At 48.3% G+C, this 25032-nt stretch overlaps 1 protein-coding gene and 1 non-coding gene across 3 annotated transcripts in view; both read left to right on the top strand.

Moving 5' to 3' along the window:
• LOC119433876 (inactive pancreatic lipase-related protein 1) overlaps positions 1-25032 on the top strand; it is a 96335-nt gene that overhangs the window by 13182 nt on the left and 58121 nt on the right. The window lies entirely within an intron of this gene.
• Trnas-gga (transfer RNA serine (anticodon GGA)) lies at positions 21215-21289 on the top strand. Its single transcript has one exon. It is a non-coding gene; the product is annotated as a tRNA-Ser (tRNA).

Below are 25032 nucleotides of genomic sequence, written 5' to 3'. Positions count from 1 at the left end.
AAAATATGACGGAATTTGGTGATGTCAAAAACAACACCCCTAGAGTACCATCATTCCCAGTACCCATCATCCATGATGGGTATACTGGGAATGATGGTACTCCAGGCAGCATGGGAATGATGGGTGTAGTACGCGCATTTGACATAAGCTCGGTCCTTCCGGCTTGAAACGACTTTGATTTCACGAAACGATCGTCTTCGACAGAACATCGCGTATATAAGAATGATAGAGCGTAATTACTATCGTCGCGAGAACGCCCTAAAGCACAAGCGCGAAGATTACGCAACATCCATGTCTCGATCCACGATTCCCATGTTATGCTGGACGATTGAGTAGCCCCAGCGTTCAGTCCCAGCATCATCTATGGCCGCTCCTCGAAGTGCCGCGGTTGGCTAGCGTTCTTGTTCCAGGTCGTGGGACGCGGAGAAATTTTCGCCGGAGAGAATTTTCCGCTGCCCGGCCAAGTTTCGAGCTACCGTTTCTTTCACTTCTGTCTGTATCACTCTCCCTCTCTAGCTCCTCCTTTCCTTTCCAGCCACCGTCGCGAGTCTGCAGCATTTCGGGTCGGTGCGGCGGCGAACAGCTGCGGGCAGCTCGCCTCGCGTATCCTTGCTCTCATTAATGCGGCCGCGAATGAAGGCAACTGGCGATGCAATTTCAGAAAGGGCGCATACGGGAGGGGGGAGGGGCCCTTGGCAGCCCGAAATGGCGTAAGACAAGCCGGAAATCTCGCCGAAACACTCTCGATGAGAAGTACACGCATTCCAGCGCGCGAATGCGATGACGGACTGGGTCCGGCCGGTGGAGAGAGAGAGACAAAAAAAAATTGAGTCACGTAAGTATCCTTACATGATTTCAATGCGAAAGCATCATGACTTTTCTAATTAATTGGTTACGCCCGTGATACGTGACGTCACACACTGCCACGTGTCCTTCGCAACTCCACCTTGATCCAGCTTGCTATAATTTGTACCGACCTTAATCCACCTTAATCCGCCTTGCTCTCATTTGTACCAACCTTAATACACCTTAATCCACGCTGATGATGATTTTTGGTAGCACTCGTAGAGGACAACGCCGGCCTTTCTGCCTCATGGGACATATGATCATGTCGCATTAATAAGCGAGAGAGAGAGAGAGAGTGAGAGAGAGCGGCTGAGGGGAGGGGCTGCCTTGGAAATAAAAGATATCCGGATGTGGTCCGTCATGGCCGTCAAGGCTTCAGCTTCGGCCATCGCGGTCCGAGCCAGCTGCTCGGTTGGAAATTTTAAATTTTGGAATACTCTGGGTTTTACATTCCAGAGCCACGACCTTGGTATGAAAGACCTATTAAAGTCTTAGCTTGCGGGGTTTAACGTGGGAAACAAAGAGCTTCAGTAGGTTATGCCTTTTAAGCTAGCATCTGTTTGACAATTACAGGAAACGTGTTTCGCCGAAAGTTTTCCCGTTAAATGTACGCATGTTGATTTCGGGGTCTGTACTGAGAAATAGCGCTACCCGCTGTTACTCTGAGGGCAGCGTACGAGAAGGGCAACTTAGGTGCCCGAATTTTCTTATCCACAACCATATGAAGCCAACTGCAAATGAAACCAAGGAAGGCATAGGGCAGATTAGTTGTAGTTTTAATTGAAGTGCAGAAATGATAAGAGAATAGGAAATGAAAGTGGATGAAAAAACAACTTGTGGCCGGTGGTGGCCGAACCCACAACCTTCGAATTTACTTGTGCGTTGCACCCCCAACTGCGCTACGGCGGCGGCTGTTCCCACGTCCACATTCGTGGGTACTTAAGTATGTCTACTAAACCTAACTCGCTGAGGGTTAGCCAGCGACACTCAAGGCCAGTGCGGCGGATGTGGAATATAATTTTGACCGATGGCGTCACGTAGCACGTGAACTTTTATAAGAGCAGGCCGCTGACCAATAAACCCTCGTATGCTACCCGAAAGCCATCAAACCTGCCCGAATTGATCGCTCGAGCTCGCTATGCAACGAGCGAGAAGAAGAGAAACCGAGGGGCCCGATTTTTGTTAGTCCTTCCTATCTTTTTCCGCCTCCAAACGCACGTGCATCTGCCCGCAAAAGCTTTTGCAATCGGGAAACTGCGGTAAAGGCCTGCACAGTATCTAAGCCAATGCTAAATAATTAAAAAAAAGAAAGACCTAATGCGTTTTTTAGAACTAAGCGTGGATCCCGGAGCCTACGAGGAGTTTGCGTGACGTGCGCCTCAGTTGCAAGCTGCTTCCTTACGGAGCGTGTAGCTTTTGTTCAGTGCGCTGATCATTGAGGGTATTCCCTCGGGCCCTCGGCGTTCTCTGTTAGTACGCGTGAAGTATGCGTGAACCTTTAGTCTGAAAACCTAGTAGAGAGTTAACTGTGCTTTCTCAGTCCCATCTTTCTGAAAATATGCGTTTTATTCCAAGTATAATTTTTCATCGAAGTAGCGAAGGCTACTTTCCATTGCTCCACGAACACCTAAGCACTTATGAGTTATGAATGTGAAAACATTAATCTCCATTTGAACGCCGCTGAGTGGTCGTTCGAGTTTTGTGTCGCGAGTAATGTACAGTGATGAACACTGTTAGGGTGAACACCTCATTACTACTCAAGTTGTTATAACTTCAACATACCTTCTACTTCAGGGGGAAATGTGCCGAATACGACGCTTAATGGTGATGCCGATCGATAAAATAAATAACAGTTTTCTTTATTTTGTGCTAAACATCAACAGCTAAGGGCTCGTGAATACTAACAAGGTGTTCACCCTAACAGTGCTCACCACTGTACCGTAGCGGTACGTGCTGCCCGACCCAGCAAGCAGCAGTAGCCTGGGGTGCCAACGCCGCGTATCACCGACTTCCTCCGACGACCACCGAGAGACCAAGGAAGCAGCAGCGGCCACGAAGGCCGGCAGACGCGCGCAGCAGTTAAGCCCAGTGGGGGTGAGAGAGAGAGAGATAAGGACGGCGCGCCGGCTTCCGATAGCGAGGGTGACGTGGCGTCGCAGCGATGCCCTCTCCCCTCACGCAACACTCGGTGCGCTAATGCAGCAGCCGGTGTTCCCTTTCACCCGCTCCGCTCCATCGAGGGTCACTCATGACGTGGCGTCGCAGCCAATGGGAATTTAGGTGCCATTTTCCAGGCTTTTTAGCTCACAGAAGCAGGCTTTACGCTCAGTGGGCCATTTGATGCTTTCGCATCAATAAATTGGGAAGAAGCTCCTTTCTCTGACGAAACCACGCAAGCAGGCTGGTCGATAGGTGTTCGAGTTAGCGGCGTAAGTATAACAAGGACAACGTGGTCGCGTGCAAACGAACAGGGCTGCTTCTCCAAGAGCCGCCCGCCGATTACCTATTGCCACTAGATTAACCAGATTACGAACGCGCGCCTCCAGAGCTGCCTGGCATGCAAATGGCGTCGCGTCAGGCGATACTTTCCCTCTGTTCCTTATACGTGTTCGAAGGAAATTATGGACCGCCGTTTCTTCGCGTTTCCGGCTTTTGATAAACGGCAGTTGCAAGTCGGCGCCGTCGATCGGGTCTAGCTGCTTTGTGCGTCCTTCGTTTTCTCTTTTTCTTTCTTTTTTTTTCGAGAGGATTTGACACCTTCTGGAGAAGAATACAACCATGTGCCAAGGCACATGTCTGGATTCGTGCATACATCTCTGATGTCACGATTTGCTATAGTGCCGAAGTATAATATCGCACTTTATTACCAGCGGTGGACAGAGCGCGGAGGTCGCAGGGACGTATCGAAGACATTGCAGATCTATGTTCTTTTTTCATTTCGAGTCAACCTCATTGCTGATATACGTAAGGTTTGAGTCCACTTGCCGCGAGCCGGGCAGGGGAGATGGAAGGAAAAAAGAATAAATTAAAAGTAAAACGAGCGATGAAACACTGAAAAAAAAAAGTGAAAATGAAAAGCGAGGGAAACTTAAAGGAAACATTAATACGAAATTAAAAAAAAGAAGTGAAAGAAATGTATTTAAATATTGCAACTTAAAAAGCGTGAGAAAGAAGTAAGGCAAATAAAAAGAACAGGATAACTATGTGCGCCCTTCATCGAATGAATGAATGCCACGAAAGGAAGGAGAGAAAACACACACACACACACACACACACACACACACACACACACACACACACACACACACACACACACACACACACACACACAATATATATATATATATATATATATATATATATATATGGGCAGGGCGGATATTATTATTTTTATCAGAACTCACCGGTGTGCACTTTTATACGCTGATACACGTGTTTTCCGTGCACTTTAAGTAAACAAAAAAAAAAGCCTTCCAATTAACAAATCGATCGACATTTTACTTTATGCAAGCCTCGTCGTGAGAACTTCATTGTATATGTAGTACATATGGAAGATAGCCTGTTGTACAGTCGCTCACCTCCCCGATTTTCTTCATTCAAAGAACGACATGCTGACAACGTGCTACAGAACTGCGTCGAACGAGCTCCGACTCCCGATCAGAGATAATGTCTCTGCACAGGCATTATCATTCAATTACATAATTTTGTTTTAAATATGCATTGACATATGTATGCTCTCACAGTGTATGACTGATATACGTATATGTCATCTTTTGCTGGAATAGTTTGTTGCGAGTCAACGCTCGTCGTGCATAGTCATTAAATTTGCTCTTCGTATGGTTCGGTCTCAGCGTCTGAAAAAAAAAAAATAAACATTTGTCTAATCGTCTGCAACGATTTCTGCAGTTGATTTGCCATTCTCGGCAAAAAAAAAACGATGTTTGTTCGCTGCTCCTACATTACTTAACACGATACACGTCGTAGCTAGCCCTTCACAAACCTCGGCAAAGGCATCCCGTCTACCCAGCCACTCTAATTCGTAGCCAGCAAACCAATTAACCTCCCTGATTCAGAACACAAGTGCGTCGCAACCTATACGCCGGATATGTTAAGAAATAAGAAATAATTAAGACAGCAGATCCATACCGAAATCAAATTCTTTGCCCGAGGTACTGCACTAAAAGCATCTCGCCAATCGGTGTGCTGCAGATGTCAGCACTGCACACCAACGTTGCTACATTAGCTAATCTAGTAACGTTGTTGCAACCAACGCATCGGCCCTGGCGGCCCTCTTCTGCGCCATGTCGTGTATTCCTGCGGCTCTCTTGTCTCATCTTTCTATCCAGTCTACCTAGTTCTCTCGTATGGTTGCGGGTGGTAAATGGTCGTTGACGATGCGGGGTGACGACATTGCCCCCGAAGGCAGTCCCACTGAATATGCAGGGCGCTGCGGGACACAGACCTGGCCTGCGGGTTGACCTCATCTGTGCTCGACGCGATGAACGACCGATGCACCACCATCTGGTGAAGTTAGGGTTAGGCGTCTGTTCGATAAGGCGCTCGATCCTCCGTCGGCGCGTGAGAATCGGGGTGGCGGAAGCAGCTATCCGGCGGTGAACACCTCCGCGTTGCGCCTCCCGGTGTACCAGGCACGTCGCATTCTTTTATCTTTTTTTTGCTTCCGCGACAAGTGTTGACGAACCGGCTACGGTCAGCCACGCTAATCGCACTCGTACGCGCACGCAGACAGTATAGTGGCCACGAAAGTGGAGCAGCGACAAGCGTGGCGAATCTCGCTTCGATTGCGGTCCCGGCCGTCTCGCGCATGCGTACCGTGGTGGTCCATACTACACCCGGTTGACTATCAAAGAACGAACGGAAGAATACACGAAAGAATGTGACGACAGAGCGTTAGGATGAAGAATCGAAAGTGTGTCGGCGGTTTCGTCGAAGGCCGCGCGCGTGTTCTGAAAAGATCTTCCGAGGACGAGAAGTCAAGTCAGTTCAGGCGGGCAGATTGCACTTCGATAGTTACGCGTGTAGGCCATCTTCCCGGGCCGAATTGGAAGAGCTCTTCCGCGAGCTAGCAACAAAACTGCCGCAGTAGAGCCGGACGAGATGGCGACACCTGCTTTACATTCACACTGAGTCGCGAAGGGACTCCGCCCTTCGCGTTGAGTGGGGTTGGCTTTTAGTGGCGTGGCATCGCCGTTCTCGCGTTAAATCCACAAAGCGAGAGGTTTGCGAGGCTCTATAAGCCACGTAATAGCGTGCTGCTCACTTTCCTTGACAGCAGGAACAGTCACGGTAGTGGTTATGGCGTTCTGCTGCCCGAGCACAAGGTCACGCGGGTTATATACGCCCGGTGGCGGCAGCCGCGTTCAGATCGAAGCGGAACGCAGAAACTATCGTGAACCGCGCATTGCTTGCACGTTAAAAGAAGAAGAAGAAGAAGGAAAAAGAAAAAGGACAGGTGGGCCAGAATTACACCTGAGTACTCGACCTTAGCATGCAGAGACGTCGACCACGGCGCAGTGATCGAACACTAGGCCGTGCTTGTTCCTTGCTTGTTCTTTTTTTTTTTTTGTCTAAGTTGCATCTTCTCGCAATTAGTTCATTAGTCCGACCAGCTATATATGGTCTATTCGGCGCCTACAGTTCACGGCGTAAGTGTAAAGCGCCCAAGCTGCCGCTGCCGCTGGTGCTTTTGGGAGCAAGTTCACACGCGGGCTACATCAACTCAGAAAGCACTATGGCGACAGCCAAGGAGTTTTCGTTTGAAACGTCAACATGCCATTGGCCGCTGGGCCAAGACAACTTACCTGAGGAATGCGCTTCCAGAACGACTAGTAGCCACCGCTCATGCTTTCCATTCTGCGACTGACCTTTCATGGCTGCCTTTGATCAGCGATTCCGCCATGTGCCAGGTGAACCTCAGCAACCGTCAGCTTGTAAAGCGATGGCGTCCCTCGTGACCTCCTGTGACCTGTCACGGACGGAATAGGCGCAGAGGACATTGCGGCTGGCTGTGGGCTGTCAATCTGATGGCAAACGCGCACTCGCTAGGAAGCAAATTGTCTCGACCCGTTGACCTCGAGAAAAGGGCGCATTAAACGCACGTTGCCACACGCTTTCCCGAACGCATGCGCAGTTGTGCCAGGGGCTGTGTATACACTGTGAGGTGAATAAACTTGAGTTCTTGAAGCCTGTAGCGGGAGGGAGAGTGAGTTTAACGAAAGCTGGTGTTGGCCGCTGTGCTGTATCCAGGTCTTGTTGTTTGCTTAAGGTGCAGTGGTTGTGGAATGTGGAAAATGATGGACAAGAAAAAAAAAAGATCATGCTTAGATAATAAACGATCAAACTGCGTCTATACAGGCCTCGACTGGACGAAGTAAAACAGCGGGTACTTAGTTGCTCGGATTGCGTTCTCAATTCTGTCCCAAGTTCAGTGGGACAACTTGTTATATACAATGTGCTCTCGGACGCAAACGGTTTAGTGGCAAAATAACAGGCACTGAGAAAATAATCGTTGCAAGATTTTGCTCCTGCTCTGTGTCACCCACAATGCGTGTATGCACGTCTTTATTTATTTTATTATTACGATTATTATTATTATTATTTGTCTTTTTTTTCTTCGGGCGTTGTTACCTCGTTATTCAATTGCACCGAATTGCGGTGGAAAGTTTCATCTCCTAAATGCTCCTCCTTCGCCACACCAACTCTCCACGCGCGAGTGCAAGTCGATCCCGGCGTATACGTAAAACGCACCAGTGCGTTGAACACGCCGCCGAAGAGAGCCATCGCGGTGTTGTATACAGGCGCGACCGCTTGCGGAATGCGGACGGCGCTCGAAATCGAAGTCGCGCCAATTAACCGAGTGGCGACGGAGAGGGAGTTGAAGGGGAGGAGGAGAGCACGGGAAATGCTCGTCGCCCACTCGAAGGCGGAGGTCTTACGTTGTCAGCTGAACCACTTTGTCTCTGAGCCACGCTTGACGACGCCGTGGCGGCTTCGCTTGACTTCTCTGTTCTGAGCCGCGGTTTAACTCTGTCAAGTGCGCTGCAACGGCCACCTCAAGACGGCACTGCTTCTCTCAGAGCTCAGAGAAAGAGAGAGGGAGAGAGCGCTAGTTGCTCGTAGAGCCGAATGTGCACAGGGACGCAGGCCCGGTGTGCCACCCTTTGTCTACGCCGCTAGCAGCTCAGAGTTCCTCCTCTTAATTTTACCGCGATTGCGTTAAAGGCCCCGTGTCGCACAAAATCCGATGTCGGCGTCCGCGGCCAAGAAAATTATCCCGAACCACCCCGACCACGCAGGCCCTTCGCGTGGCGCATAGGCGCTGGTGAACTAATATCCAATTTCTCAAAGTAAAATGCGTCAGAAAAATCCAAAAGTACGACGTAACCACAACCCATAGACGTGATAGTGTCGGATTGTAATTTGAATATGCGAGAAAACATGATTCTCTTACGCGGAAAGTCAAACAGAACTTACAGAGGCCCCCTTTTCCAGCATTTCTACCACTCATACAGCGGCGTGCCGCGGTTTTGCTACTTGCAAAAACACCATCCAGATGGCGCTCGCCTCCTCGGCAGCCGCATGCAGAGGCGAAGTTGGAGAAAAAAGAAAGCTGCAGTTGCCGGGAAGCCTGATAAGCAGCCAGGGATCTTTGAATGCTATCGTGTTCCTCTTTTAAAGGCGAAGCTTAAGCGTCCTCCATTTTTTTTTGGGGGGGGGGGGGGGGGGGGCTCTTTGGTAACGTCCACCTATCATACAGGTAGTTATAGTGTTTGTCAATGTCGTAGGTGGTTCTTCTGATCCCGAATAGCCGTCGCATACAGGCGAGCATCGGGGAGGCACTGTCCGATTTGAGGCTCGGATGACATTACGCAACGATGATTTGGATCTACAAAACTAAAGCGTGTAGACATACACCCAATGCCCCGTCACCGCACCCTGTAACGATTGTTTCGATTGTTCCGATCATTCGATTGCTTTTCGTATCATTCGTCGCGACGAGTAGCGAACGCTCGCGGGAACGACGGTGCGGCTTCGTGCGGGCTGATAGTGATCAAGGTTGAAGGGAATGAAAAAAAAAAAAAAAAAAGGAATCTATTGGTTTTAAAAAAATAAAATAAAATGAAATACCTAACTCTGTTGAACGTAAATGCGCTCAGAAGTCAATTTCGTTGCTGGAACTTCGCGTTCCAGATTTATCCCCATCAACGGGTCATTCTGTAACATGGATCAAATCTCGAGCTCACTTTGCGTTCTGTAGCATTGCTCTCCGTCAGAATGCGCGGTCGTGGCGGCATGGGATTCGAACCAGCAGCCTCTACATAGGCGCAGCTGAGTCACCGCATGAGAGTCCCTTGGAGCAAGCGCGTTGCCAAAATGAAAGGGTAAGTGAAAGAAAGAAGAACTCGGTCGCTTGCGCGATTCGAGAACCGCTGCGATCAGCACTGGGTGAGGCACTGCCGTGATGGGGCGGGGATCGCTCTTGGCTGCAGCGTCTGTTGCTCTTCGCGTGGTTTAATTTTGTTTTTCCCCCTCTCCCCCTCTCCCTGCGAGACGACGACCCAGTGAGCGGCAATCGCGCGTTTCATCAGCTACTGCTGAATCGGCGATGGAGAGAGAGAGAGAGAGAGGGTTGGACAGGAACACCAGGTTCGCCGACTGCCGCGCTGTCCAGCAAAACTGGAATAAACAGCGTCGGCCGCCCCCCTTCCTCCGGCCTTCCGGCCGCGTCTTCTTAGATTGTGGAGCAAACAATATGAACGCGCGCGGCGCGCGCTTAAACGCATCGCGCGCTATAAACTTGCGCAAGCGTCAACGTCCTCTCGCTCTAGTGACCGCGACGCCGCAGCTAGCGCGGACCGGACGGATATACGTAATACAGGCTATGCGCATAGCGACCGCTTCCGCGAGAACGCGTCGTCGTTCGCGTGGGTTCTCCTACGCGCGCTATTGACCTGCCTGGACACAAGGGAGAGAGAGAGAGAGAGAGAGAGAGAGAAGCGCTACGTTACATGTGTTGCGCCGCATCTGCATCGCTAAGCGTTAACCACCGAGCTTCGTGCGTTGGGCGCCCGGAAATGAGCGGGCTCGGCGAGCGTATATGCATACCGTGGTGGGCCGTCGTTTATCAGTGCCACGGAGAGTAACTAGAACGTCAAATCGGAAGCGATAAGGGGGGGGGGGGGGGGGGGGGGACGCGGTACTCTTTTCTTGGGAACTGCTGCTTATAGTCAATCTGCCGGCAATGGAGGGGCCTCATCAGATATCGCAAGTTGTTGTGAGCATCTTGTAAAAATGGGGGTGGGGGGGGGGGGGGAATTGAGAAATTGTATATGGAATTGAGACATGCATTCTTGATGTTCTTTACTGTAGCACATTTCGTTTGCGTACGAAAAAAAGAAATCGATAGGCTCTTTGCATGAAACTGTAAGAAGAGAAGGATAAGGATATTATAGGCTGTAGGCACATCTAGCCTTGCAAGATCCTGTGACGTGAACTGTGACGTAAAATACTTGCGAGAGCAAGTTCTGGACTCTTTTGCCCACACTGTCGCAGACGTACACCCTCGCAATTATTAAATGATACCCCACGAGTAACCCGCGTTCACCCTCGCGTCATTTCCCGCCGCTTCGCTTTTTGCGCGATTCGTCATATGACACGCAATAGGCTTCAGCACAAGATGACACCAACCAGCGCAAACACTAGTAAAGTGTGCTATCGCAAACAAAGATTTTCATGGCTACAAATGTTGCAGAAACGTCTGACACACAAGCATGGCTTCAGAGAAGAGGCTTCACGAACCAGTGCAAACGCGAAGTGCTATCGAAGTAAAGTAAAAAGACCCAGTGTTCCTCGAACGACTTTTGTACGAAGTGAATTAAACGGCTCGCTAAAGTTACCGCCATTCCTCATCTACAAGCTACGCGTGGTGCATATGTGAAAACCTCTCAATGCCGAACAGCCGTGGAATCTATACGGAAGCAGTGGTGAAATTTGTGACCCAGTACAAGTTCTTCTTCTATTCCTTTACTTTATCGCTGCGGAACGCATAGCGTCGACAGGTGTCGCAACGTCCCTATAGCCTTAAAGAGAGAGTGGCGGCAATTCAGCAATTACCATATAAAGCTTGCATATGCCAGAAGTGTCTCCGGACAGATATGGACGCTTCTCAGAATTTACTTCACGCAATTGGATCGTCAAATACGGTAGCAGAATACGCACAATGCTCGCGCGATGCACGGTCATTAAGATGCATCTTGTGCTTGGCATTCGATCTTGTGCAAGTAAGAAAGAAAACGGCATGATATCTTAATAACTGAGCGTATTTGTGCTTCCATGGTGCGGGATTGCAGAAAGCGCTCCGCAAGACGGACACTGAAAAACTTTAAAAGAGCCCAACGCATTTTCTTTTCCTTTCGTTTTATTAAACGCGCAAACTTTCATCGGCGTTCCTTTGCAGCTGCGTCCGTGAAGACTAAAATGGCAGCACACAGATAAGGAGCGATCTACTACGGGACATTTAATGTGCGACGTGATAGGATCGACTCCGTCTGATGCCGTATTAGAGAGTTCCCATTTCATTTTGCCCGCCGCGCTGCGCGGGCACCTTTAATTGAGCAGGAATGTGAGCGAGCGGACATTTTCTTCGGTGTTTTTTGCCCGCCTTATCGATAACGTCAGCGTCGCAAGCAGGAGTCGGACTCCACGAAAACGTCCTGTCCGCTGCTGCAAAGCGCGTCAGTCTCCGGGCTACATACCCCGAGAAGCAGGTCACGGATACGAATTAAAAACTGAGCGCTTTATCTACGAATTAAGCCTACAGCGCAAGGTGGTGTATGTATATATAAACACACCTGCGGGCCGCAAAAATGACTGAGGTTGCTCCGAGAAACGCTTATACGCGCATATACCGTATTTTCTAGGCTATTGTGCGCCGGACTAGTGTATACATTCTTGAAAGCTTAAATTTCGCATGGTTTGGACTGCTGCATATTTATTGATGAGAATATGAAGGAGAGGTTGGCGCCTTTATAGTACACGTCTCCGGCTACGCCCTCTTCGCAGGACAAATACAACTGCACGAAAAGCACTGAAGGGAGCACAGAATGGAGTAAAATGACTCTCGGAGGCGAAACACAGTTCTGTAAAAAAGTGAAAGTACATGAGTGGACTATGTATAGCTGAAGACACTGCCTTGTACACGGATTTGCACCGTTAAGAGTGCTTTCTTTCTATGACGTACGCCCGTTACAGGAGTAATGGCGTAAAAGGACACTCGGATGGAAACAGTTTTGTAAAAAAAAAAAAAAAAAAAGAAAAGTGAAAGTACACGAGTGGACTATGTATAGCTGAAGAGAATGCCTTGTAAACCGATTTGCACCGATAAGGGTGCTTTCTGTCTATGACGTACGCCCGTTACAGGAGTAATGGCGTAAAAGGACACTCGGATGGAAACAGTTTTGTAAAAAAAAAAAAAAAAAAAAGTGAAATTACATGAGTGGACTATGTATAGCTGAAGAAAATGCCTTGTAAACCGATTTGCACCGTTAAGGGTGCTTTCTGTCTATGACGTACGCCCGTTACAGGAGCAATGGCGTAAAAGAACACTCGGATGGAAACAGTGTTGTTAAAAAAATTAAAGTACATGAGTGGACTATGTATAGCTGAAGACAATGCCTTGTAAACCGATTTGCACCGTGAAGGCTGTTTTTTGTCTATGACGTACGCCCGTTACAGGAGTAATGGCGTAAAAGGACACTCAGATGGAAACAGTTTTGTAAAAAAAAAAAGTGAAAGTGCATGAGTGGATTATGTATAGCTGAAGACAATGCCTTATAAACTGATTTGCACCGTTAAGGGTCATAGCGTGCATCACAAAAATTACTACAGAGATACTCTGGCGCTGTACTACAGGTTGCAAGTACGGCAGTTCAGCCACCACGGGAATGCTGGCTAGTACGTGGATTTGCCTAAGATTCGGCCTTGTGGCTTCGAACGCGGCTTTGTGACTTTTCAATGCTGATAATTTTTTTTCAACGAAATAATTGTATTACAAACGCAACAACTCGCAGCGATTGATTGTCCATGCGTGCAGATTTTCGTTGCCTTCTGCGTCCAGAAAAGTTAGTAGGATCGCTTCGAAATTCTGGCCAGCCAAGGCAGACACATGCGTAGTAAACGAAGTCACGAGAACGTCTGAAACAACAAGCACGAAGATCAGACACATTCATATGTTGTAACAGTCATTCCCGTAGCAGGTGGATGATTCCAACGCGAGAGTTGCTTCTATAGTGGATTTTTTGCAGGAAACTCAATGCAATATGCGCACCTTACGCTGACGCTTTCTAGAGTTCACAGCAGCAACAATACCCACAGCCTAGCGAGCAACAACAGAAAAATGAGGAGGAGGGGGGGGGGGGGGACCGTAAATATTTGCCGTGACACTTCTGATCGCTTATCGTGAGACAGGAACGTCATCCCAGATGTGAAAATGTCGAAGCACGTATGCTCTGCACACAGCGCTCTGAACTAGCTTGCGATCGAGATCAGAAGCGTTAACATTTGTGAGCTTGTGAGCTCGGCAAAGCATGGGCAGACGAGCCCACATACCGTGGGTCATTCTCGTTCGGAATGGCGTCCCGTTTACTTCGTCGCATCCCTAACGGCCGATGTCGGCGATACTGGGTGGTAAATGGAAACGTCGTAGCACTCTCCGCCTGATGCAATGTGTACTAACCTATACATGTGATTCAATTTATGTAAAATCGTGGGCAGGCTTAATCGAAACGAGGTTCGACCGCGTCTGAAACTTATTTACGCATCGAATGACATTACGCGAAATCAGCTGCAATGATCGTGGCTGGGCGCGAGCAATATCTTCTATAGCTGATTTACTCACAGCTCTCGACATGCAAGCGAACGTTGCTCGCGTTGCTTGTTCGTGTAAACTGACTGTTCCATCGGGTCGCGAGGAAAACAAGCTTTGTATATATCGCGCACTGCATTGTGTCCGCACTGCAGTGCCCGCTAATTTTACTCACATTTCATAATTTATTACCATAAGAATAATGGTACAAGTGCACAGAAAGAAATCTATTTACAAACTATAGGCTCCCGCAGTCCGAATACAGTATATGGGGACCCACGATGAGAAGTACCAACCATGTTAGAAACCATATCACGCATACAAGAAAACTAAGCCAGCCCATTACGATACATTAGTTAAAACAAAACGAAGGAGCTGGACTGAGAGACTCATGGTAACACATATGCAGTAGAATCTCGTTAATACGATTCCGCATAATACGTTTTTCTCGTGATAATACGTTTCTTTTTTCTTTTCCCGATAATACGACTTGGTTGGAAAATACGTTGGATGATACGATTTTTGGATGATACGCTTTATTTTCCGGTTCCCATGAAGATCGTATAAACTAGATTCCACTGTATATTCACGACACGAAAAAGAGACGATCAAGCCCAGTCACTGCCGGCCAAGTTTGCCATCGCTATAACGCCGCCCGTAGCGCAACATTTCCGCCACCGCTATAATCCGGAAAATTCGGTACACGCACGAGCGCATGTCCGACCGCAGAAAACCAAATCAAAGTCGCGGCGGGTAGCAAAAACTGCAGAGATCAAACAAACCCTTCTCCCCTCCCCCTTCAGCTGTCGCCGCGGCGCGGGAAAAAAAAAAAAAAAAAGAAAAAAAAAAAATGGGTCGCCCGCCGCTTCTGGGCGCTCGGTATACACAAACGCGGAGACCGTTTCGCTTGTCTTCGTCGCGCTGTAGCAGGCAGCCCCGCGAGGTTGAAGGCAGTCGGAAGGCGCGGCTGAATGACGTGCCCGTTGGCTAAGGGGGAGAACAAATCATCTCCCGCCACCCCCCTCACCACCCACCGCCGCGTGGCTGCGGCTAACTGTATACAAACCGCGCGACGGCCACTGCCTCGCCCGCCTACCGCCAACCGCGCTCTCTGCGTGCGCTTTTCGACCGAAAGTTAATCGATGATGCGATATCGCGGCTCGCAGTTTTATATCCAGGGCAAGTCGGCCGGCCCGATGCTTTAGTTTATAGGTGTTGCGGGCGAAGCGGGAGGCCGCGTGTCACGGAATCGCTGCTAGCTTTTCCCAGACCGCTCGCGTGGGGCACCCAGCTGAGAAATCAAGATGAAAGAGTGGAGAGAGGAGGGGGAAAGAAAGACAGAAAGCGATAGGTAGTCCGGGTCCCCCCCACCCCGCGTACGCCTACAGACTTCAGAACGTTTCTCGAGCTCGTCCAACAGCGCGCCGGACAGCGGAAGAAAAAACTGGGGTGAAAACAACCGGAAGCTCGTTGGAGATGGTGTGTGTATACGCGCTCGACAGCGAGGAACACTTTTGCGCTTCATTTATTTACTTTCCTTTCCTTTATCTTTTTTTCTTTTATAGCTCATGATCAAACATCAATCAGGGACGCGGCTTCGCTCTGTTCTTTCCGGAACGCCCGCATTCCGCGTGCCGCCGCTCCTCTAATTTCAGACCGACCCGCTCGATTAGAAGAAGGCGCCAACCGAAGGCCACTCACCTCGGACGAGTTGTTCGAAGGCTACAGAAGCACCTTGCGCTGTAGAGCTTTCCGCTGATTACAGCAGCACGAGAACACACTAGCCTATAGAGAGCGGTGGAAGAAAAAAAAAATGGGAGTGACGCGGTAAGCATTCGCCGTGATATCTCCGATCGCTTATCACCAGGCAAGAGTGGATACCAGAATCTGAAAAAAAAAAAGACTGTGCGAATGTACACGCTCCGCATGACTCGACATGCTTAATTGCTATTGAGATTAGAAGCGAAAACAATCCCGAGCTTCATTCGTGCAAAGTTCGGTGTGTAATTCACTGACTAGCGATGGGACGTGGGTCTTTGGTGTTTTTAATGTCGGCCTATTCGCATTCGTAGCAGCCTGTGTCGGCGATGCTGGTATGACCGATGAGAGCGTCGTAGGGCCATCTTCCTGGTGCAACGTGCCTATAGTGAACACGATTCATTCCATTAATTTCAGCGAGTGTATCTTACATCGTGATCCGGCGTACCTTACCCGGTCGGAGTCTATACGAAAATAACGAAGTTTCCTACTCTCCGGACTTGGGCGCATTTAACAGTCATTGCGCTTCTGTACACACTCTATAAGTTATCCCTAAAGAAAATTACCCTTTTCATAACCGTAATTCTCCAATCAAGTCGTTCTGTCAGAGCAAAGTTTCAATTCGTTGCAAGATTAGTACCGCTGCGAGCATTTTAGGTATTTCCCATTTTTCATTTGAACAAATTTCCCAAGTGTGAATATTACTTGTATACTGCAAGTTTCATTATACTACGGGACTGTTATAAAAATATACATTTCAACCACGCTGGAATGTTGCCCTATGTAACAGGGATGGATCCCTGATAGGGACCTCTGTCAAGCCGAAGCGCACCTTTCAGCACTGACCCCACTTTCCTTAGAAGGAATACATCTAGATTGATTGATTGATTGATTGATTGATTGGTTGATTGATTTGATTGATTGATATGGTTGCTAAAGCCGCTGTTCATGCAGCGCTTTTCAGCAGGTGCTCACGTCGGCTCTATACATATACAGTCCAGAGGGCATTGTGGAGACGTCCGATTAGCTCTCGTTGGTACAGTCTCACGAATATGCTGCTGGTTCTGATAAGGGTTAGCCAAGCAGATCAGCAGATCATGGTTAGCATATTACGGTCACAGCGGCTGACTGACCAGGGCGGCAACCGGGGTCCGATCGAGCGTCTCTTTCCGGGAACGAAGCTGATTCACTACGCGTCCGGCGGATAATTTATGTTCTTGTAGAAATGTACCCGCCAGGTCCATTCCAGGCCATGGTGGCGGCATTCTCATGAAAGCGAAGTATATATATAAGAACTCGCAAAGTGCACGTAAAGAGTTCCAGATGATCAAAATTAATCTATAGACCCTTGCTGTTTGTTTGTTTAATAACTGCACACCTATCGGAAGGTATAGGCCACATAAGGGCCGGTTATCCCATTACACAGTTGAAAAATACGCGAACACACACGTCACAAACACACAAACATACTAAGCCTACAAAAATAACTGTAAATACGAGAAAAACAAACTAAATACCGGAAAAGCGACATCTATGCACCCGCGTTGAGAGTTCGTGTACACTGCACAATAAAAACGCTACTACGCGCATAACACGCGAGCGTAACCTTTCAAGTAGCATCCAGGCATCAAACAGTCAATTCATATAGAAATCTACATTTCAAATCTTATTAATCAGATTGCTGTTTGCCAGAAAATCCCGTATAGGGCCCTGCTCTGTGGCGTCTCTTACAGCTCCTGTGTAACTTCGCGAAGTTAAAATTGGTCAATCACCCAATTAACTTTTAATTAATTAATCAGTTACAAATCAAACAATTATTCAATCTCGCAGTCACAATAGTCGTTGCGCACGTGCAGGGAAAAAATCGTTTTGAATGGTAATATTCAAGCGATATACGTATATCTAAAGAATTACCTTCGCTGGTAATTCTGCGTCCCACGTTATCTTTATTCAGGAAAAAGTAAGTGCGCTAATAATGAGCAGCCATGACGCACTGAAGAAATGTTGCAACCGTGCGTTCTTCTTTCCTCTTTTTTTTTTCCACACAAGAAAACGCAGCAAACTCGGCGACTTAATTTATTATTGTTATTTTTTAATGCGTTTCGTTGATTCCAAAGATCGCTGCACCGTTATATTCAGCAATTTATGGGGAGAGATTACCACGGCGCCAGGGTCAGGAAATCTAGAGCGCGAAACAAAACAAGGAACCAGACAGGCTTGTTTAGTTCTCAACGTTGTTTCTGGCACGTTTTGAGCAGAACGTATGGTTGTCTTATTGCAGACTTTGCTCTAAAATACGTCACCTTCGTTGCGAGATTGCAGGAGTAATAACTCATGTCAAGGCTGCAAGCAAGGTGATATTAGTCAGCAGGGCGTTACACAGCATAGGGCGAGACGGTGACGATTAAAGGATAGAGATGGAAGGTATGGCAGAACATCGCCTATAAAATACCGCGAAGAACAACAAAAAAGGGGGCCTTGGGGGAGGGGCGAGATGGGAGGAAGGGTGGTTTACAGAGACACCAGAAGAATGGAATGGTGCAGTCCTTGTCGAATACAGTGATAAGAAAACTCGGCGCTTTTATGGCGCCGTCTTGTTCTAAGAGTATCGCATGGTCGAGGCGGTTAACGCCTACAGCAGAACTAATCAATTTGGAAGAGCGCCCCAAAAAGCGAACGTAGATAAAAAAAAAAAAAGACAGACGGACAAGACTGAACACCACGCAGTCCGTGTCTTTCTTTGCGTTCTCTTAAATTTACTTTACACCATGGTCCAACTGGAATTGCAAGAATTCTTGCTAAACGGAACTATAACCACGATGACAGCGAAAGATCCGAAAGTGCCCCGGTCAAGTCGGGACTTTCTCGCTAAATTCGGGACGGTTGTCCACCCTACACCCGCAAGCCGTTGCCTCGCAAATAAAGCAATTTACAACCCTTTCCCTTCACTTCCTGTCGGTTCTGAGCGCAGGCAGGCGTCGTCTTGCTTCCTTGCAACCGAAACGTCCTCTCCTCGCAAACCCTCCTCCCGTGCGTTCGCTGTATATATAAGCAAACAGCATGTGACCGTTCTCGGCAGCATGCGCATGTAGTCGCTCCCGCGTTGACTCCCCGGTCGATAATAGCAGTCCGTAATCGTTCGCCCGAGGGGTTCGCGCCCCGTTAATAGGGACACCGCTTTGCCGCGTGGTAGCTAGGAGGCCACGTCGGTCGCGCCCGACCCCAATCGATGGGTGACGTCTTAATGAGGAGGTCACGCTCCCGGCAGCGCGCGGAAAAAACAGCGCACCCGGCAGCTAAGGCCGCCGCTTGCACCCCGCGACCAGGATCGTCTTTTGTTTTGTTCGCTTTAACGCCCGAGTGCCGTATGGCTGGGCAACTTACCGCGAAACAAGTGTAACGGAAATGACGTCACCACTTTCGCATACTTTAATCGGCAGGAAAGACACAAAGGAAAGAACGGCCTGTGACACGTGATCGAGTGCCTAAAGTCAGGCGAGGACAGCCAGTGTGTAATTCTCGCGCGAATGGCCGCTCGAGGCACTTTGCGTGTATTCGCGGGCTTTATTCACGCTCGGAAAAAAAAAAGAAAAAAAACTTTCATGTAGCACTTATTGAGCAACAGAAAGCTGTATCGGGAGTTTTTCCGTGTTGCTCTGCAATGTTCTAATTGACACTTTTCACTAATTGCAATACTTGAGAAGTTGATTAATTAATTAAGACTAATTGTGTAATTAGTCGGAATGCAAAAAATAATCAGAGTACCTCCAAGCGACGGCAAACGAGATTACCTTGGTTCTGTCCAGCTACGTGGCATTTGCATATTTTTAAATATTGGAGCACGATAGTTGAGACGCCCTCTGTAAGAAGTGAGGATCACATTCGATAAACTTTTGCTACTGTACCACTTGTTCCATCGCGCTTTCGCGGACTGTCCACGAGGGCATCACTTTGCCACCGAAGCACGGGGCAAGACGTACCAAGCGTTTACATCGGTGGCGAGACGAGCCATCTATATGGTTGAACTATGCAAGAAAGTCCGTGTATTAAGATCTCAGTGTACGTCAAATAGTCATGACTGCACGCACACAGCGAGGACTTTCTCGCCACACCTGCAATTTAGACAGTGGTATACAACTCTTGCAACAAAACGAAAACAATCACGCACATCCCACGCACTGTGCTGGTAGTTGTGTCGAAACGAAGCAGTGGTGAGCCGGCAAATCTAAAAGGAGCATCTCGACCAGAGAGGCGCAGACGCAACGACACCTCTCACGGAAATGTGAAACAGAGTGCATGACCGAATGAATGATTGAAACCGGAGGATTGATAGTTTATTCGTAAATATAGAGAGGACGCTGTTGACAGCAGCCGGCTACGTAAAGGCGTTCAAGGCTCTAGTGCTGTAGTGAAGGGTTGGGCGTGTGGGGGGAATGTAGAACGCCATTGTCGTTGTTAACTGTTTAAAGAATAATTCCATGGAAGGCCTTTATTCAGAATTTAAGCTACTGTGAATGAATGAACATGAATGCGGCGGTTGTTTGAACTAGCCACAATTAACTAATAAATACACTCGAACCAGGATATATTGAACCCACATATATAACGAATTATTGTTTATAGCGAACAGCAGTAAAATCCCCTCGAAAATGTTTGCGCAAAATTTTGATTTTAATATCGAATTACCTATATATCGAACTTTTCGGGGATCCCCTTCAGATTCGATATATCCGGGTTCGACTGTACTAGAAAAAAAAGAAGCGCGAAAGACAGGGACGAGTGTACAGATTATAGGCGCTCTCTTCAAGTACGAAGCCTAACCAACTAACCGAAACCACCGCCGTTTAGCTAGCGCAGAATCGTTACAAAGGAAAGCAAAATGAGCGGTGACGATTCACAGTGACGTCGTTGGTCGAGTCTCTTCTGATGGCCGGTAGGCGTTATTCCGTGACTACGAGACGGACGTTAAGCGAATAAGTGCGGAGGGCGGGCGAAAGGGGGCAGCGCAGACGGCGAGCAGACGTCGTCGAGGGCACGTCGAAAATGACAGCCTGTCCGCGAGAGCGCGCTGGCGAGTGTGATGGAAAGGCCCTCTGACACGGGCCGTCAGCGACCTGTCAGCAGTGCCGAGAGAACTCTCCGAAAGGGGACAGAAAAGAAAAAGATAGAGAAAGGAAGGAACGGCAGGTCACGGTTATTGCTGGATCACGGTGACGGACAAACAAGCAAGGCCGCCTGGTCGCAGATCGCTTTCCAAGTAGGACCGGAAGGTACGAAAGCTGGGATCAGTGGCGTAGCCAGGAATTTCTTTCTGTGAAGGCATCGGTCCTTCACCGACCGAACTGATCCTGTGCGCCTTGCAAATTTTCTAATCTCATCAGCTACATCTAGTCCTATTCCTATTTTGAACGTTAAGCCGGCCCCTTTCATTTCGATCACTCATTCCAGGGTCCTTTCAATTTTATTTTTACAACGAAGCTTTTTTGGCGAACCGGCCCAGACTTTTCGGACCGCGGGTGCCGCTGGTTGTTTTTTTTTTTTTTTTGCTAAATAGCGCATACTGGCTCATACGTAGGCCAGGCAGAACGTTACAAGGCAGCACCATCATTACGTAATAGTTCAGCGGAAAATCCGCTAGGTGGAGATAAGTAATTAAAGGTAAACTGAGACATCCACCCAAATGTAGCGAAGTCGACAAATTCGACTTCGCCCTGCCATCTGCTAGCCGCCTGGTTAGCTCAGATGGTAGAGCGGCTGCCCCGGAAAGGCGGTGGTCCCGGGTTCGAGTCCCGGACCAGGACGAATTTTTCTTCAACTGCGAGGCTTTCTTTCGAGGAACCCGGTTGGGTTTCCATTGTAGCAAATTGCTACATTTGTGTGGATGTCTCAGTTTCCCTTTAACCATCATTACTATACCCTTACACGTGTCCAGGCTGCTGACCTTGTTTTCTATAGGGTTACGCAGTGACATAACAAATGATATCTAAATATCCTAATTACAACAAACACACGTCCTCAAGAGCCAAAAAATTCCTTTATAATGCAACCCTTTCTAAGGCTACTTTTCTAAGGTTTGGGGTTCGGCGCATCTGCTTGGTCGGCCTTACACACACACACAGAGAGAGAGAGAGAGACGCACACTTAACCTTAACACTTAACCTTAACACTTAGCCATTCTGACACTGATCTTAGAGGATTATCAAGGGTGCTGTGGTCATTGGAAAAGTTAATTTCTTTATATGTGATGCAGTCGTCGGCATACAACCCTACGTTAGTCTGAATAGATGAGGGTAAATCGTTAATAAAAAATAAGGAATAAAATCGGGGCCGGGACAGTATACCCTGAGGCGGTATACATGATACAAATCCCGAAACCCGAACACAATACAACTGAAAAGAGAGAGAGAGAGAGAATAAACTTTATTGTACGAAGAGTGGTTGGTGTGATGGGTTTGTGGCGGCGGTAGCATAACACAATAATTAAGTTGCAGGTTTGATTCCAGGCATGGTCTTCATTTTCCCGATTGATATCTCAATAAGACCAGCCACGGCCGTCCATTCAATTAGAGCCACGCTTCGCGACAGCTTTCTTGGAACTTGTTCACGTAACCTCTCTGGCATGCACGATGTGAAAATGAAAGAAATAAACGTGCGAAAGCATCCGCGACATCAAGCGGTGCGTGAAACACCCATAATGCATACCATCTCCCGAGACATTCGAGAGCCTGATGCAGTGTAACTGCTGCACCTCTTGACAAACACATCCATATGTATGTCTGTGCCACTGCGCGAGAGACACGTTGCAAGCCTTGCCTGTGCGACGTTGTTAAAGCGAAGTTTTCCTTGGCTACTGTACCCTCCGGGGTTTGACGTGGCTGCTGCCGGTGTCTGCTGATGGGTATGGCGGTGTCATGGCGAAACTATTTGGGGATATATACAGGATGTTTCAGGGAACACTCTCCAATTTTTTTAGAGGTTGCCTGCGGTAGATAGCACAATTCTAGTTCATGAGCTGGTCTAATCAAAGAGGCGGACATTACTTGCACAGAAAATTGAAATGCTTAATCTACTAATTAACAAAAGCTCACTAATTATGTTTTAACTAGTTACCCTATGACCTATATTGCAATTTACAAATTCTAGCCGTGGAGTTCGCAAGGCGGATCCACTTAGAACGAACTCTCAGGATGACACCAGTTTGGAGATATTAATTCCCCAACTTTGCGGGAAAATGCATTGGCGTCCCAGTTGCTTCCTTAACAAAACGTCGTTTTATGCATTGAAGCACACAAGTAACTGAAACACCAATGCATTTCTCGCAAGGTTCGGGAATTAATATTGCTAAACTGATGTCATCCTGAGAGTTCGTTCCAAGTGGGCGTTCGTGAGGGCAATGTATAGCATTCAAGGTGAGTGGTAGCAGCAATATGGCTATTAAATTCTCTGCACCGTGTGTGACATCAACAACTGCGGAACTTGCACCTCTTATAGCACTTGACTTCGTCTCGTCAACCAAGAACAACCTCGAAGATGGTTAATATTCAGTGACTCGAAGGCAGCACTGCAGTCTTTACTGTCAGCCCTGCGGCGTGGACCACGCGAACATTTGGTATTCGAAATTAGAGAACTAATTCATACCTTGGCTGAGAAAGAACAACACGTGGCATTTCAGTAGCCTCCAAGTCACTGCGGCGTCATAGGAAACGAACACACCGATAACGCTGCTCGGTCGGCTCTTCAAGGCGGCAAAAAGGAGTCGATACCGTTATCAAGGACAGATGCCGCTAGGAAACTTCGAATGCTCACACGGGATATCACGTTCTCCATGAGGAACACCCGAAGTTTTCAAAGCAACCGACTGCACCACATAAACTCTTCTATCCGCCTTCGCATCCCAGCTGGACTCAGCCGATGCGATGATACCCTGCTTTGTCGAACATGGCTAGGAGTGGCGTTTGCGAAGTCTCTTGCTTTCGACACATGGGTCAACGACACCTCGTGGGATGACTGTAGTAGCGAGGAGACTCTTCAACACGTCCTCTGTGACTGTCCTCGCTACAATTTACAGGAACGATCGCTATCAATCGTGGTAGCGCGCTTTGATCAGAGACCTTTAACTGAGGAAATCATTTTAGAATGGCGACTTCGCAAGCCATCGCAGCACAGTGAAACGAGGACACTGGTGCAGTTTTTTAGGACAACAGATTGTTAGACAAGCGGTTGTAGCCTGAATTGATGTTTATACCACAACTGCTACTGCGCTGTGCGGTGATATTATGCGGTGATAGCGACCGACTGTGATTGTGCATCTGTGCTCTCTTTCTCTCCCTCTATTTTCCTCTCTCTTTACCTCCCCTTCCCCTCTCCCCAGCGTAGGGTAGCAAACTGGACCTTACCCTCTCGTTAACCTCCCTGCCTTTCTCCTTTCTTTTGTCTGTCTCTATTACCACACACTACACATTACGCACCACGTCGACCGCCATATAATGCTACGCATATATTGGACAGTTATCGTTCAGGGAGGTTCCGCTTTACGTTTCTTTGTATGGGAAAGTTTTGCTTTTCTTCACTCTATGGCGTGGATGAGGCCCGACGAAGTAGCCTAAGAACTCGGTAACGACAATCACGGATGTTGTCGCCAGCAAACCCAGCTTCCAGCTCTTACTGTTGTCGCAGTAAAATGTTTTACGACGACAGATGATTCATATACGTCCTTGAAAGAAGAAGGCGTGCAAATGTGCTCACTATTCTGTCGCCTCGGTGTCAGCCTCACCCAGGATAACACACCAGGTCGGCCTCAATACGTCTTCCCATCAATTACGGCCAGAAGGTCTCGATTTCTTCGTTGCCAGACAGCGCATAACGACGAGCCCATTGCGGGAGCGCCGCAAACAGGCGAATCATTGGCTCGCAGACGGGCGTGCATCGGCGTAACTTCAGCGGTGGCGCTCTTCGACCTCGGCCTCGCTTTGAACGCATTGTGCCCCGTTCAGCTGTGTTATATAGTGATCCGGTCCGCAAGTGCAGTTTAGTTGATAGTTGCAGGCGATTCGCGAGGCGATAACGGCGAACACTGCAGCCTCCGAAGGAAATGTCTTCGGGGCATCGTATGTATAAGAGAAACGGCGCCGCCAGTCATGGGTGTGGGCCTCCTTTCTGTGCGGGTCTTTGAACGCATGTGAAGGTTAAAACTATCGAACCGAGACGGGCATTCACGTCTCCGGTCGTTTTCGAAGCCGCCACGCCACTCCCGATGCCGGTTTTCTTTATTCTAGGAAAACAAATTATTCTGGTTACGTTAAAGGAGCCTTTGACAGACGACTCTATATGCGCACATCATCTGCTCATGATGAAGCAGACGGCAAAAAAAAAAAAGCACTGTATGATTTCTTTTTTCTATGATATACCAAAACGGATGTATCCGCTCCTCGAAGACTTCTTTGGTGATTGCGTTTCTTGTGCCAAACGTTTTGGCAACGCGAACAGAAGCTCGATCTCCGAGTGAGGATACACTCTCTCTCTGCAACTTAGCCGCAAAGAATTGA

The sequence above is a fragment of the Dermacentor silvarum genome, chromosome 11, assembly GCF_013339745.2.
Source record: "Dermacentor silvarum isolate Dsil-2018 chromosome 11, BIME_Dsil_1.4, whole genome shotgun sequence".
Taxonomy (NCBI): Eukaryota; Metazoa; Arthropoda; class Arachnida; order Ixodida; family Ixodidae; genus Dermacentor; species Dermacentor silvarum.
Note: the sequence above shows the minus strand (reverse complement) of the source record. Positions and strands in the feature narration are given on the sequence as shown.